The sequence below is a fragment of the Meles meles genome, chromosome 1 (genome assembly GCF_922984935.1).
Source record: "Meles meles chromosome 1, mMelMel3.1 paternal haplotype, whole genome shotgun sequence".
In the NCBI taxonomy this organism is placed as follows: domain Eukaryota; kingdom Metazoa; phylum Chordata; class Mammalia; order Carnivora; family Mustelidae; genus Meles; species Meles meles.
This window is the reverse complement of record NC_060066.1, coordinates 185,554,145-185,571,293: the sequence shown is the minus strand read 5'-3', so window position 1 is coordinate 185,571,293 and position 17,149 is coordinate 185,554,145.

The window sequence follows — 17,149 nt, the reverse complement described above, 5'->3', positions numbered from 1 at the left end:
GGGGTATAGGTGTAAGATCATGAAATGCGTTATTCTCTTGAATTCGCCTGATTAATTGATCAATTGAATAAATAAAAGCACGAATATTGAGTGGGGAAGAGAGGCCCTGAGGAAGGGAAGGCTTTAAGAAAAAGGAAGACTTTCTTCCTCTCCAGTTCCCTGAGGAAGAGTACAAACTGGGTAAAAGATCACAAACTAGTGAAAATATTTGCAACCTATATCATAAAGAGATTCACCTCTCTATTTATGAAGAGCTTTTAGAAATTGAGCAAAGCATACACACACACACACACACACACACACACACACACACACAAATGGGAAGAGACTGTTCAGAGATAATATAAATCACCCTTAAATGTATGGAGAGGTGTCAAACGTTTTTTCTATGAGAAATGCAAATCAAAAATGTTTTAAGTTGCCATTTCTCAATTAACAAATTAGCAAAAAACTGAAAAGTTAAAAAATTCATTCTTAATAAGGCTATAGAGAAGCAGGCATTCTCATAAATTGCTATGGGGCAAAATAGAACTCCTATGGAGAGGAATTCAACAGTGTCTACCAAAATTATAAGATACATTTGCCTTTTGACCCAAATATCCTATTTCTGAGAACCTATCCCACAGATATATCTGCATGTGTACCTTGAAAATATTTGGCATTGTTTCCAGTAGTAAAAAATGGAAGACAACACAAATGTCCATCTATAGAGGACTGGTTTAATAGACTACATCTACAGTGGAATAGTGTGCAGCTGTAATGAAAATCTTTTTCCTATTATTGAAATGGAAATATCTCCAAGTGTATTATTAAATAAATACAAAGTAGAGAATAGTATGTTATATGCATGTATATATAAATATAAAATATATTGTATAAAAGATAATATATTTTATTAAGAAGAATGAAAATATATATCCATGTTTGCTCATACTTGCATAATATCACACTGAAAGAATAAACAAGGGACTAATTGTTGTCTAGGAGAGCAGGGCTCAGAGTGAGGGTTTTCTGTACTTTGTTTTTTATATTTTTTAAATATAGTTTTTATTTGAACATGCTATTTTAAAAACGATGCTGATGAGAGCCAGTGGCATTCAGCATTTACTGATATTATATTCCCATTTTATGTTATTTTTAATAAAATATTTCATGCAAAATTTTTGCTTTTAGGGGTTTGAGTTTTTGTTTTATTTTAATCAGGATTTGTTATTGTCTTACAGTCTTAAAAATGGGGCAATTCACTTAAGTAACCTAAAAAAAAACAAAAGCAAGCAGAAAGAAATACAGGGCAGAAATCAATGAATTAAAAACAGAAAAAGAAAATATATGCAACTGATGAATTACTGAGCTCTACGTCTAAAACTAATGATGCACTATATGTTGGCTAATAGAAGATAAATGAAACCAAAAGTTGATTCCTTTTAAAAAAGAGTTGAGGGGCACCTGAGGGGCTCAGTCATTAAGCATCTGCCTTCAGCTCAGGTCATGATCCCAGGGTCCGCAGGAAGGCACTTCTCCCTCTCACTGTCCCTGCTTGTATTCCCTCTCTCGCTGTCTCTATCTCTGTCAAATAAATAGCATCTTCAGAAAATAAAAATAAAAAGTTGATAGATGTCTAGCTAGACAAAGGAAAAAAATTATTGACAAGAAAGACTATTCTCCCTACAAACATGAAAAGAATAAGGAAATACTCTGAACAACTCTACACATCCATGCAACAACTAAAATGAAATGGACCAGTTCCTTGACAGACCAAAACTCATTCAAGAGAAATAAGGTGAACTATACCTATTAAATTAATACATGGATTAAAAAAAATTCCAGGTGCAGATGTTTTCATTATAGTGAATTCTACCAAATGTACAAGGAATAATCAGCAATTCTTCAAAATGTCTTCCAGAAGATAAAGATGCAGTACTTCCTAGCTCATTTTATAAAGCTAAAAGTACCTTCAATCAAAACCAGACAAAGAATACAAGAAAACTGCGACCAATACCCCATTAATATAAATGCAAAAATTCCTCAATATTAGCAAATCAAATTCAATATGTAAAAAGATAACACAAAACAAATGGCATTTATCCCAGGAATACAAGACTGGTTCACACTTGAAAATGAATGTAGTTCTCCACATTAACAGACTTAACAAAAACCTACCTGATTATATCAATAGGTATAGAAGAAGCATTTGACAAAATTTAACATCATTCGTAATAAAAATCCAGCAGACTAAGAATAGAAGGGAACTTCTTCAGTCTGGTAAAGATCATCTGCAAAATACTACAGCTAACATTATACTTAATGGTAAAGATGGAATGATTTCCTCCTAAGATTGGAAACTAAGGCAAAAATGTCTACTATTGTTACTATTGAATATTGCTCTGGAAGTCTTAGCAAATGCAATTTTTTTAAAAAAGCCATCTGGGGGCACCTGGGTGGCTCAGTGGGTTAAAGCCTCTGCCTTCGGCTCAGGTCATGATCCCTGGGTCCTGGGATCTAGCCCCACATTGGGCTCTCTGCTCCGCGGGGAGCCTGCTTCCTCCTCTCTCTCTGCCTGCCTCTTTGCCTAGTTGTGATTTCTCTCTGTCAAATAAATAAAATATTTTTTAAAATTTTTAAAAAGCCATCTGGCTGAAAAGGAAGAAGTAAAACTATTCACAGCTGATATGATTGTCTCTGTAGAAAATCCCAAGGAACCTGTAAAGCTCCTGGAACTCATCAGTTTAACAAGGTTGCAGGATACAAGATCAATATACAAAATCCATTGTATTTCTATACATTACTAATGAGAAGGTAGAAACTGAAAATCTTTAAACTACCATTTGTAAAAGCTCCAAAAGAGAAAGAGAAATACTTACACAACAAAATATGTGTAGGCTCATCCTAATATCTTGCCATTTGCAACAACATGGATGGGACTAGAGGGTATTATGCTGAGTGAAATAAGTCAATCAGAGAAAGACAATTATCATGTGCTCTCTCTGATACGAGGAATTTGAGAGGCAGAGGGGGGTCTGTGGGGGAAGGGAGGAAAAGATGAAACAAGATGGGACCAAACCATAAGAGACTCTTCATCTCCAGAAACAAACTGAGGGTTGCTGCGTGGGGCGGAGGGCGGAATAGGGTGGCTGGGTCATGGACATTGGGGAGGGTATGTGCTATGATGAGTGCTGTGAATTGTGTAAGATCGATGATTCACAGACCTGTACCCCTGAAACAAATAATACATTATATGTTATTTTAAAAAATACATGTGTAGGCTCTACATGCTAAAAAAATAGAGTACTAATCAAAGAGGTGGGGAAAAAATGGAAAAAATGAAGGGACCTACCATGTTCACAGATGGGAAGACTTGATGTAGTTAAGATGGCAGTTCTTCCCAAACTAGTCTATAGATTTAATACAATCCCAAACAAAAACCTATATACAAAGGTGAAGGGGACTAGATTAGCCAAGATGATTTTTGAAAAAGAACAAAGTTGAAGGACTTGTACATGATTTTAAAACATATTATAAATCTATAGTAGATGAGACAATGTAATATGGGCAAAAGGATAATGTAGAATAATGGAACAGAATAGAAAGTCCAGAAATAGACACACAAATATGATTAAATGATTTTTTGCAAAGGTTGAATAGTAATTCAGTAGAGAAAGGACATGGTGCTAGAACTGGACATCTATGTACAAAAATATGAACCTTGATCTACACTTTACAGAATATATGAAAATTAAAATGGATCACAGCAAAACTGCAGTGAGATGCCACTTTACATCCACTAACCCGGGCAATAAAAAGACTAGCAAGTGTTGGTGATTGGAACTCTCATAAATTAGTGGTGAAAGGACAAATTGTGCAACCACTTCACATAAGAGTTGAGCGGTTCTTCAAAAAGTTAAATGGAGTTACTAAAAGACCCAGCAATTCCACTCCTAGGTGTGTCCAAGAGAAATGAAAATATTTGTGTATAAGCTTTTGTATGGACATATTTATAGCAGCAGCATAATAGCTAAATTGTTGAAACAAGCAAAATGTCTAACTGATGAATGAATAAAATACAGAGTATTTACATAATGGAATATTATTCAGGTATGAAAAGAAATGAAGTACTGATACATCTTACAACATGAATGGGCCTTTAAAATATGCTAAGTCAGGGTGCCTGGGTGGCTCAGTGGTTAAGCCTCTGCCTTCAGCTCAGGTCATGATCTCAGGGTCCTGGGATCGAGTCCCGCATCGGACTCTCTGCTCTGCGGTGAGCCTGCTTCCTCCTCTCTCTCTCTCTCTCTGCCTGCCTTTCTGCCTACTTGTGATCTCTGTCTGTCAAATAAGTAAATAAAATATTAAAAAGATATATGCTAAGTCAGTCACAAAAGGTCACATATTGTATGATTCCAATTGTATGAAATGCTTGGAACAAGCAAATTTATAGAGACAAAATAGATTAGTGGTTGCTAGGGCTAAAGATGGAAGTGGAGAAGGGGACTGATTGCTAATGGGCATGGAGTTTCCTTGAGATAGGGATGCAGATGTTCCAAAAGTAGATTATGGTGATGATTACACAACTTTGAGTATGCTAAAATAAAATGAAAATGAAAAACACTGCATTTAGGGCACCTGGGTGGTTCAGTGGGTTAAGCCACTGCCTTTGGTTTAGGTCATGATCTCAGAGTCCTGGGATCGAGTCCTGCATTGGGCTCTCTGCTCAGCGGGGAGCCTGCTTCCCTCTCTCTCTGCCTGCCTCTCTGCCTACTTGTGATCTCTCTCTGTCAAATAAATAAAATCTAAAAAAAAAAAAACCCTAAAACACTGCATTTACATGTTAAATGGGTGAGTTGTATGGTATGTAAGTTAATAAGTTATACCTTAATAAAGCTATTTTTAAAAATGGATTAGAGACCTGGGTGCCTTGGTGGCTCAGTAGGTTAAGTGTCTGACTCTTGGTCTTGGCTCAGACTGTGATCTCACGGTTGTGGAACTGAGCCCCGCGTTGGTCTCCATGCTCACTACAGAGTCTGCTTGAGATTCTCTCCCTTACACTCTACCCATCTCCCCTCTCTGCACACAAATGCTTGTGCATTCTCAAATAAATAAATAAAATCTTTTAAAAAATGGATCATAGACCTAAGTGTAAAGCATACGATAATAAAACCCTTAGAAATACACATAGGAGAAAAATTTCATGACCTTTAGTTAAACAGTGTTCCTAGATAAGATACCAAATGCATAATCTATGCTTTTAAAAACTTAATTTCTTAAAAATTTAAAACTTTTGCACTGTGAAGGACACTGTTAAGAGAATAAAAAGACAAATCACAAGCTGGGCAAAAACATTTGTGTGACACATAACCAAGGAATATATCCAGAAGATATCTTTTAAAAACCTCCTAAAACTCAACCAAAAAACTCTATTAAAAAAAAGAAAGAAAGAATACGAATAGACAGTTCACCAGAGAATATAAGAATGGTAAATAAGAACCAAAAAAGATGCTCAACATCATTAGTCCTTAGGGAAATTACAACTAAAACCACAATGAGTTATTATTATATACTATATTAGTTATCTATTGCTCTAACAAATTATCACCAAATCTAGCATCTTAAAACAAAGTACATTTATTATCTGTTTCTGTGGGTCATGGATTTAGGCAAAGCATCAACAGGTCCTCTGTTTTAGAATCTCTCATAAGGTTTCAGTCAAGGTGTTGGGTGATGGGGGGCAACCTCACATGGAACCTCCACTGGGATAGGAACTGATGCTAAGCATGGTTATTAGCAGGATTCAGTTACTTGAGGGCTATTGGACCTTGTGCCTTAGGTCCTTGCTGGATGTTAGCTGAAGACTACCCTAATCCTTTGCCAAGTGGTTCTCTCTATCAAGGTGAGCTCACAAGAAAAGCCAGAAGAGAAAGCCAATAAGATAGAAGTCATTCTTTTCAGTAAACAATAAGTGTTGGAGAGGATGTGGAGAAAGGGAAACTCTCTTACACTGTTGGTGGGAATGCAAGTTGGTGCAGCCACTTTGGAAAACAGTGTGGAGATTCCTTAAGAAATTAAAAATAGAGCTTCCCTATGACCCTGCAATTGCACTACTGGGTATTTACCCCAAAGATACAGATGTAGTGAAAAGAAGGGCCATCTGTACCCTAAAGTTCATAGCAGCAGTGTCCACAGTTGCCAAACTGTGGAAAGAACCAAGATGCCCTTCAACGGACGAATGGATAAGGAAGATGTGGTCCATATACACTATGGAGTATTATGCCTCCATCAGAAAGGATGAATATCCAACTTTTGTATCAACATGGATGGAAATGGAGATTATTCTGAGTGAAATAAGTCAAGCAGAGAGAGTCAATTATCATATGGTTTCACTTACTTATGGAACATAAGGAATAACACGGGGAGTTGTAGAGAAGTAAGTTGAAAATGGGAGGGGGGGAAAACCATGAGAGACTATGGACTCTCAGAAACAAACTGAGGGTTTTGGAGGGGAAGGAGTAGGGGGTTGGGTGAGTCTAGTGGTGGGTATTAAGGAGGGCACATATTGCATGGAACACTTGGTGTGATGCATAAACAATGAGTCTTAGAACATTGAAAAAAATTAAAAGAAATAGGGGTGCCTGGGTGGCTCAGTGGGTTGAAGCCTCTGCCTTTTGCTCAGGTCGTGGTCCCGGGGTCCTGGGATCGAGCCCCGCATCGGGCTCTCTGCTTGGCAGGGAGCCTGCTTCCTCCTCTCTCTCTCTCTGCCTGCCTCTCTCCCTACTTGTGATCTCTATCTGTCAAATACATAAATAAAATTTTAAAAATTAAAATAAATAAATAAAAAGACAAAAAAGTCAGTCTTTTATAATCTTATCACAGAAGTAACACCCCATTACTGTTGCCATAATCATTTCAGTTTAAGAAAATGAAAGGGAAATTAATACTGTTACTATTTCTTATTCTGTTAGAAGCAAATTATGTAGGTCCAGCCCAAACTCAAGAGATAGGTATTATCCAAGAATGTGATTACCTGGAACAATGAACACCATGGAAGCCATGTCAGAATCTTCCTTCCAGTCTACGGCCATACCACCCTGAATGCGCCCGATCTCGTCTGATCTCGGAAGCTAAGCAGGGTCGGGCCTGGTTAGTACTTGGAAGGGAGAATCTTCCTTCCACACACCCTTTTTAGATGAGCTAAAATTTCAAAATACTGACAATTATAAGTGCTCACAAGGGTGCAAAGCACAGTGCCTTCATAGATTGTGGTGGGAATATAAAGTAATAACACCGTCTCTGGAAAACTGGCAGTTTCTTAAAATGTTGAACATACACAATGGGACCCAGCAATTTCACTTCTCGATATTTATCCTAGAAAAATGAAAGCTTACATTCACACACACACACACACACACACACACAAAGTACACGAGTGTGTAGAGCAGCATTCATAATCGCCCAAAGGTGGAACCAATCCAAATGTCCCTCAATGGGTAAATGGATAAACAAATTGTGGTATCCACAAAATAGATACTATCCATCTATAAAAGGGAATGAATTATTGATGCATGCATCAACACAGATGAATTGAAAATGAATTGTGCTAAGTGAAAGAACTCAGTCTCCAACAGTCACATACTGTATAATCTCATTTATAGGACATTCTGAAAAAGGCAAAAATGGAGAACAAATTGGTGGTTGCCAGGATTAGGGGCTGGGGGAAGCAGTCTGAATGCAAATTAGCCAGGAATAGTATATTTAACAATAAAAAGCATAAAAATGGTTTCTGAACCCGAAGAGGGAAGTGGTACCTGGACACTATAAAGAATTTCTTATGCATTGAGTAGACAATAAATACCTCTTCCCTACCTGATCTAAATCTTCATCAATAGATCACTATACCTTACATGAACCCATGAAATTCTTAATGTATTTTAAAATCAATTGCTTATACAGATGAGGGCTCTACAAACAGTATTTGCCCAGACAGTTGCACACCCTAGATAGACAATTCTACTTGACTGAAGCAGAAGACATTTGCTAGGTCCAGTGAGACAAAAATTTTATGACATAAGAAGCCCTCCCTAAAGTACATGGAGATTTTGTAATGGGGGAATATTTATATCTTCTAGACATTTGAGAGGTGAATATATGGGGTTTTTTTGGGTAATAGACATAGAAGGGAAAAGGGTAGAGATAGCAATAGTCAAAAGTTGAGAATAATAGTTGCATTTATTGCATGCTAACTACATACTAGGTATGATTTGAAGTGCTTTGTTTATATTAAACTAATTTAATCCTCCAACAATCCCCAAAATCAGATACCATTATTATCCCCACTTTATGAATGAGGAAATTGAAGCACAGGGAGGTTATACAAAGTAACACAGCTAATAAGGATTTGAGATCAGGAAAACGGGGTTCCAGAACCATGTTCTTAATTCTTTTTCTATACTTCCTTTGCAGTATAAGAACATGAAAGAAAAATTGGTATTTTTGTTATTTCTTATATACCAGCGATCGTGCAATATGTTTTATAATGAAAACCATGTACCATCCTCATTATAGCCCTAGTCAAGGAATCAGGTTACTATTCCTGTTTTAGTGAACAAGAAAACCAAGGTACAGAGATTTCATACCATGTTCCATGTTATACTGTAAAAAGTGATGGTTTCAGAATTTGAACCCAGGCCTATCTAAAAAGAGTCCTGTCTTCCTATTCTGAAATACTAAACTCTGGGGAATGAAGGGATAAGGGAGTAAGGACAGGACCTTACATGCCCGCATTGAGTCTCACATAAGACTGGAATTAAAACTGTCTAGGAAATCTTCAAGTAAAGTAAGTTTTGGAGATTTTACAGATAGAGATCTCTTGCCAGCAAATCTAGGGAAAAGTGATCATCAAAAAACTGAGAGTCACAACTACATTATGACTCCTCAAGGGGGATGATTTTAGTAACATAAAACAAAATCTTGCCCCCATAATAGATGTTAAGGAGAACTTGCAGATTTAAGAACATGAAGTTAGTTTTCAAGAGGCTGATTCTAAGAACCTAGAAAACCAAGAATATCTACCTTGAAAAATAGAAATCAGCCCACTCACATTCTTGTGTAAAATCCTATGTGAGTGAAAACAGATTTATTCTCCAAGCAGCAAAGATAACTTTGGGACCCAGAAAAGGTGTTGAAGAAGTAAAATGGGGGTAAAGAACATCTCCCATAGAACATCGCTTGGAGAAGCTCCAAGGTCAACTGTTACCTGACCTTATAGAACAAGACTCCCCATTGCTAAAGTCTAGGTAACCTCAATCAGCTCTATGTATAAAGGTATGAAACATTTATAACTGAAAATCATAATTTGTCATAAATGGTTGCCAAAGAACTCACTCAGAAGAGAAGCCCTAAATTTGTAATAGCCACAGGAAAATCCTTTATAATACCTCAAACTTAGAAGGATATAAAATCATTCAGAGAAATTATATATACATGAATTATATGTAATTATATGAATTATAAATATATGAATGAATGGCTTGGATATAGCTGAGTCCCTTAGTATATATCTTCAAATTCAGATACTCCACAAATGAGAAAAACACTGAAAATGTTTGAGCGTGGTAAGGACTTCAGTTGGAATATGCATCTTTGATTCCATCAGACAATCCAGACAGGGGAGATACTATATATTTGCAAAGAATGTGTTAAGTACTCCAGCAGAATTTATCTTGGAGTTCACAAAGTAGAAGAGGCTTACAAATGTGATGAGTGGATTGTGGGTGTCAGAAGCATCAAAATATTTGCAATCATGAAGGTGACCATTGGATCCCTAGGGAAAATGGCAGAATAGGAGGATCCTGAGCTCCCCTTGTACTGAAGACACACCAAGGCAACATCTACAGCTATGCAACTAACTCTATAAATGACCTGAAGACTGACAAAGAGATTTTCCATACCTAGTTGTAGAGGGAGGGCCATGTGAAAAAAGGCAGAAGGGGCAGAGAGGAGGTAGGGAACCTAGCGCCCAGCACAACTAGCTGTAAATGGGAATGACATCACAAACACAGGAACAAGGGCATCAGACTGTACACTGGAAAGCCCTGGACATGGGGACTCACATGGAGATGAAGCCCCATAACATCTGGCTTTGGAAATTAGCAGAACTTAACTCCAAGAGCTTTAGATATCAGTGGGGCTTAACTCTGGGAGAGCAGGAGGGTAACGGGAAAAAAAATCCCCACCTTTAAAGACCCAGCAAGATATACAACTCAGCCTGAGAGAGAGCACAGATGGTTTGAGAAGTGCTTGCCTCATGAGCCGTTTGCCTCATCTTAGAATATGTGCCAGAGAGTCAGGATCTGCAAATTTCTCCAGGAAAAGAAGTGCTGACAGTTATAGTTTTATCTGCCCTCCTCCAGCCTAGATAGATGGATGCTTACATAAATCAGTTTTAACACTCTCCATTCACTGCTACCTTGTTAGCAATGATTGCCCTGCCCTAGCATTCCCCTGCATACCCTCCCAATCCAACCTGCCCAGCGCAGCAAGCATTCTTGCACATCTAGCAGGCATCCCTAGCCAGGACCAGCACCACTGCTCTGGGGAAGGAGGGAGACAACCCCTTACACAAGTGTGTCTGTAGTGTGTGGCAGAGAGGCTAACTACAGACAGCTAGGTGAGTGCTGACCCCACCCACCAAAGAGCCCATGGTAGCGGCAGACCTTTTAATAGCAAGTTGAGCAAACCCTGCTCAGTACACTCAAAACAGACAAAGTTGGTCATTGTAACCAGGTAGGCTGAAGATAATCATGGCTCAGTCACAATAGGAAGGTGCATGCAGCTTGCACAAGCCACACCCCTAGAGTTCCTGGTTCTGATGACCAAGGGATTATGTTACAGGGCACCACAGGAACTCTTCTATGCAAAGACACTACTCTTGAAACCAAGAGAGATAGCTGACCTACCCGATATGTCAAAACACAGAGTGTGAGACAAAATGAGGAGACAGAGGAATAGGTTCCAAATGAAATAACAAGACTAAAATCACAGAAAGAGTGCTAATTGAAACAGACCAACAATATATCTGATAAAGAGTTCAAAATAATGGTCACAAAGGTACTCACTGGAGTTGAGAAAAGAGTAGACAGAAAATATAAAAAAGAACCAGAAAGAACTGAAGATTACAATAACTGAAATGAAAAATACACGAGAGGTAATCCACAGCAGATTAAAGGATGCAGAATGGATCAATGATCTGGGATACAGGGTAAGGGAAAGCAACAAAGCCAAACAGAAAAAATAAAAAATGAGAATAGGTGAAGGGAACTCTGACATCATCAAGCATAATAAAATTCACAATATAAAGACCCCAGGAGGAGAAGAGAGAGACAACAGTACAGACTTGAAGAAATAATAGCTGAAAACTTCACTTGTATGGAGAAGGGAATAGACATCCAGGTCCAGGAAATACAGAGAGACCCTAATAAAAGGGCTAGGAAGTTCACATCAGGACACATAATGATTAAAATGGCAAAAAGTAGTGATGAAGAGAGATTCTTTTTTTTTTTTCTTAAATATTTTATTCAGGTATTTATTTGACAGAGACAACAAGACAGAGAGAGCACAAGCAGGGGAAGCAGCAGATGGAGAGGCAGAAGAGGCTCTCCACTGAGCAGGGAGCCCAATGTGGGGCTCCATCCCAGAACCTTGGGATCATGACCTGAAGGCAGACGCTTAATGACTGCGCCACCCAGGTGCCCCTGAAGAGTCTTAAAAGCAGCAAGAAAAAATAAAACAGTTACATATAAGTGAAACCCCATAAAGCTGTCAGCTGATTTTCCACCAGAAACTTTGAATATATCATACCAACACCTTCTGGCCTGTAAAGTTCTTAAAAGGAAAAAATCTGCAACCAAGAATACTTTACCCAACAAGGTTATCATTCAAAATTGGAAGATAGGTAAAGAGTTGCCCCACACAAAAGTTAAAGGAGTTAATCATTGCCAAACAAGCCTTACAAGAAATTTTGAAAGCATGACTTAAGTGGAAAGAAAAAGTCATAACTAGAAAAAATATGAAAGGAAAAAATTTCATAGGTAAAAGCAAACATATTTTAAAGGTAGTAGACTTAATCACTTTTAAACCAGTATGAAGGTTAAAACACAAAAGTACTAAATCAATTACATCTACAAAAATTAGTCAAGGAGGATACATAAAATAAAAAGATATAAAATATGATATACATAAAATATGGATGGGTGAGTAAAAATTTGTGCTTTTAGGATGTTGGGCAGACTTAAGTGACCAACAATTTAATATAGACTACTACATACATGGAATGTTATATATGAACACAATGGTAACCACCCATCAAAAACCTAAAATATACACACAAAAAAATAAAGAGAAAGGAATCCAAGTATAATACTAGAGAAAGCTATCAAGTCACAAGGGAAGAGAGCAAGAGAAGAGGAAAGGAACAGAGAAGAACTACAAAAACAACCAGAAAAAAATAACAAAGTTGCAATAAGTACATACTTACCAATAATTACTTTAAATGTAAATGGACTATACACACACACAAGTTTTTTTTAAATGTAAGTGGACCAAATGTTCCAGTCAAAAGACACTGAAAGAATACAAGCACAAGACACCTACATATGTTGCCTACAAGAGACTCACTCCAGATCTAAAAACACATAACGAAAGGATGGTAAAAGATATCCCAAACAAAATGGCAGGGATGGGGAGAAGCCAGGGTAGCAATACTCTCATCAGACAAAATAGATTTTATTTATTTAAGATTTTGTTTATTTATTTGACAGAGAGGAAACACAAGCAGGGGGAGAGAGAGAGAGAGAAACAAGTTCCGTACTGAGCAGGACTCGATCCCAGGACCCTGAGGTCATAATCTGAGGCAAAGGTAGACACTTAACAACTGAGCCACTCAGGCATCCCAGACAAAATAGATTTTAAAGACTGTAGCAAGAGACAGATAAGGGCATTATGACTTAATAATAAAGGGAACAATTGAACAAGAATATACAACAATTGAAAAATATCCTAATACAGGAATACTTAAATACATAAAGTGAATATTAACAGACATAAAGGGAGAAGTGGACAGTAATTCAGTAATAGTAGGGGACTTTAACACCCCACTTACATCAACTGGTATATCATTCAGGCAGAAAATCACTAAGGAAACAGTGGCTTTGGAAGACACATTAGACCAAATAAGACTTAACAGATATATAAACATTCCATCTAAAACAGCAACATATTCTTTTTAAGCACACATGGAACATTCTCCAGGATAGATCACATGTTAGGCCACAAAATAAGTCTCAATAAATTTAAAGAAGCTTGAAACCATATGAAGCATCTCTTCTGATAATGGTATGAAACTAAAAAACAATTACAAGAAAAGAACTGGAAAAACACAAACACATGGAGGCTAGATAACATGCCACTAAACAATCAATGGGTCAATAAAGAAATTAAAGAGAAAAAAATTTTTTCAAAGAGAAAAATTTTTTAAAATACCTAGAAACTCTCTTAGACATCAGTCTTAGCAGCATATTTATGAATATGTTTCTGTGGATAAGGGAAACTGAAGAAAAAATGAACTATTGGGATGGTGCCAAAATGAACTCTTTTGCTTAAGAAAACATATATAAAACTTATGCCACTCAACACCAATAAAAGAAATATTCCAGTTTAAAATGGACAGAGGACCTGAATAGATATTTTTCCAAAGAAGACATCCAGTGGTCAAAAGACACATGAAAAGATGTTCAACATCACTTGGCATCAAGGAAAAGCAAATCAAAACCAAGGTGATAAGACATCACCTCACACCAGTCAGAATGGCTAGCATCAAACAGACAAGAAATAACAAGTGTTGTCCAGGATGTGGAGAAAAGAGAATCTTCATATGTTGTTCGTGAGAATGTATTTTGGTGCAACCACTATGGAAAACAACATGGTGGGTCCTCAAAAAAATTAAAAATAGAAATACCATATGATCCAGCAATTTCACTACTGTGTACTTACCCAAAGAAAACAAAAACAGTAATCCAAAAAGATATATATTTAGAATAAGTCAAGACATGAAAGCAACCCAAGTGTCCATGGTTAGATGAACAGATAAAGATGTGGTATACACACACACACACACACACACACACACACACACACTGGAATATTATTCAGCCATAAAATAGAATAAAATCTTGCCATCAGCAACATGAATGGACTTAGATGGTATTACCCTAAATGAAATAAGAGAAAGACAAAGACCATATGATTTCGCTTATATGTGGAATCTGAAGAATAAAGCAAACAACAACAACAACAAAAAACCCCCAAGACTCCTAAAATACAGAGAACAAACTGGGGGTTGCCAGAGGAGAGGTGAGCAGGAAGATGGGTAATTGGTGAAGGGAATTAAAAGATTCAAACTGTCAGTTATAAAATAAATAAGCCATAAAGATGAAAAGTAAAACATAGGGAATATGGTCAATAATATTATAATAACATTATATGGTGACTACACGTGTCGTGGTGAGCACTGAGTCATATAGAGAGGGATTGAATCACTATGTTGAACACCTGAAATTAATATCACTTTGTATGCCAATGAAACTTTAAAAAAAAAAAAAAGAATGATCACTATGGGATACCCACTTCATGAAGAGTTGGGTTCAGGCCATGGCCCATCCTGTGATATGAGATTCCACCAAGAAGGTATGAGATCACAAAGGTAGATCCACAATGCTACTTCTCTCAGGTAATGATGCCCTACCCATTGCATAGAATCTTGTCTTGAGATGTGTGAAATTTTCCACTTTAACATCTCTTACATGAGTATTGTTTCTCGAAGTGTAGTTTGGAGATCACCTCTATCAGAACTACTCAAGGCGAGTCCCAGAGTGTAAATAATACTTTAGTATTCAGTGCACGAAACATCAGTATACATAATTATTCAGGAGTCTTGTAAAAATTCAGATTCCTGGGCCTCACCTCATACCCACTTAACCAGTCTGTAGGTGTGGTGACTAAGGATTTGCATCCGTAAAATCTCCCCTTGCCCTCAAGTTTGGTTATCATGTCCACCAAAGTTGGAGAATCGCTGTGCTTTGGAACATTTGGATAAGGTTAAGAAACAAAATCTTGGGTAGCACTTTTGTGTTGAATCTACTAGATACCGAAATTTTTATTAGTGGGTTGATTGAAATCGGGAAGTAAAATTCAGGAGACTGGAAAATGCACATCAGGTAGCCCAAGGAAAGGTGACATTCCCACGAATGAAAGTTAATGGGGACAGTATGTCGCGAATTGTCTTTTAAATGAAGCCCGTCCTTCTTTCCTTCCTTCTTGAGAGAAAGAGCACAGCGCATAAGCAGATGTTATTTCTAAAGCCTCAAACAATGTTAAACATACTTTGGTGTGGGAATGTACAGCTTGATAAGGGGGATCTGGTAGGAGTCTCTTATATATGAGAAATAAAAGCCAGATGGAGAAATTCTTGTAGTAGAGTGGGATAATGGCAAAATCATCCTTAGTGCAACAATGATTAAATTAGAAACCTCAGCATAAATCCAGTCTGTAACTGAAATAATCTGCCGTCTCTGGCATAAGCCCGGTGACTGCAAACAGTCCTATGGAATGGCATCAAGATGTAATTTGTACCCTTATCTGAATCTGTATCTGAGGCTCCCAGATGCAACTGGGCATTGGAATCAACTTTATAGCTTGTTAACAATATAGTTTATCCTGGGGCGCCTGGGTGGCTCAGTGGGTTAAAGCCTCTGCCTTCTGCTCAGGTCATGATCCCAGGGTCCTAGGACCAAGCCCTGTATCAGACTCTCGGCTCAGCAGGGAGCCTGCTTCCTCCTCTCTCTCTCTCTCTGCCTCTGCCTGCCTCTCTGCCTACTTGTGATCTCTGTCTGTCAAGTAAATAAATCTTTGGAAAAAATATAGTTTATCCCAAAAAATCAAATATGTATATATATATACTTATATATATATATATTTTTTATTTAGGGTCCTGCCCCGGGAGACCAGGATATGGCACTTCTATGAGAAGGCCTTCATAAGTATCTCAGTTCCAGGTTGGGGAGCCCCTGTTTTATACTCCTTTTCTAAATGGAATTGGGGCTTCCTAGAGCTTGGTCATTCAGAATCTTGGTCCTGGCAGCCAAGATGGGGCCCAGCACATCATGTTAAGGTACTGATGCTTGCAGAGCCGGCTGGGGTGGTAATTAAAGTAAAGCTCTAGAAGAGAAGAAGGCTTCCACCTGTGAACAAGGCAGGCAACCCCAAGCTGAGTTGTTAGTGAAATCTCCTGTCACCCCACCGCGGGGCCCACAAATGTGTTCCTCAAGCACTGTTTAAAGAATATAAAAATAATTGTGCACTTGTCAGCAATTCCTCCCTGAAAAGGATTTCTGGTCCTGGAACATTTTGCTCTCCAAGTAAGAAGTGTCAGTCCTGGGATGCATAAGGCCTGTTTTTTGACATGGTGCCAGAGGATGAGTGAACCAATGGACTCCAAGCACTCCTCCAGCCCCGTCATGGAAGCCTTAAGATGGAGCTCTGATACTTTTTCAGACACTCCATAGAACTTGAGAAGAAGCAGGTGTCTGCTTCTGAGAACAGGCTGTGGAGAGGCAGAGAGATCACAGTGATTAAGCAGTTGTCAAAGGCAGGGCAACTGTGGTGTCCATCCAGCTTTGATGGCACTTGAAGACATTTCACAACTTGGCTTCTCTAAAACCAGCAAAGAGGGAGGGGTGATGTCCCTTCAGGAGACAAGCCAGAGTCAGGAGAGGCCACTCATCAAGGGCTTTACCAGCACACTTGTCTGAGACTAGGGGTGGGAAATTTGGGGGTGAGGTTAAAGGCATCACATTTTGGAAGGTCCACGGATCCCCAAAAATAAGCCTTTACTTAAAAGTCTACTATGAAGCAACTAAATCGATCAGGTTATGGAGGATAAGGATGACTCTTCCTTAGGACCAGGAAGGACAGACAAACCCTTATTCTGATTCCTCCTGCTAACCTGGGCCATCCGAAGAACCAAAGCCTACTTGACAAACTTGCCCATAAGCAGCTGAGGCAACTTTATCAAGATGTTCTCCCAACTTAAAATTTCCCCCTCAAT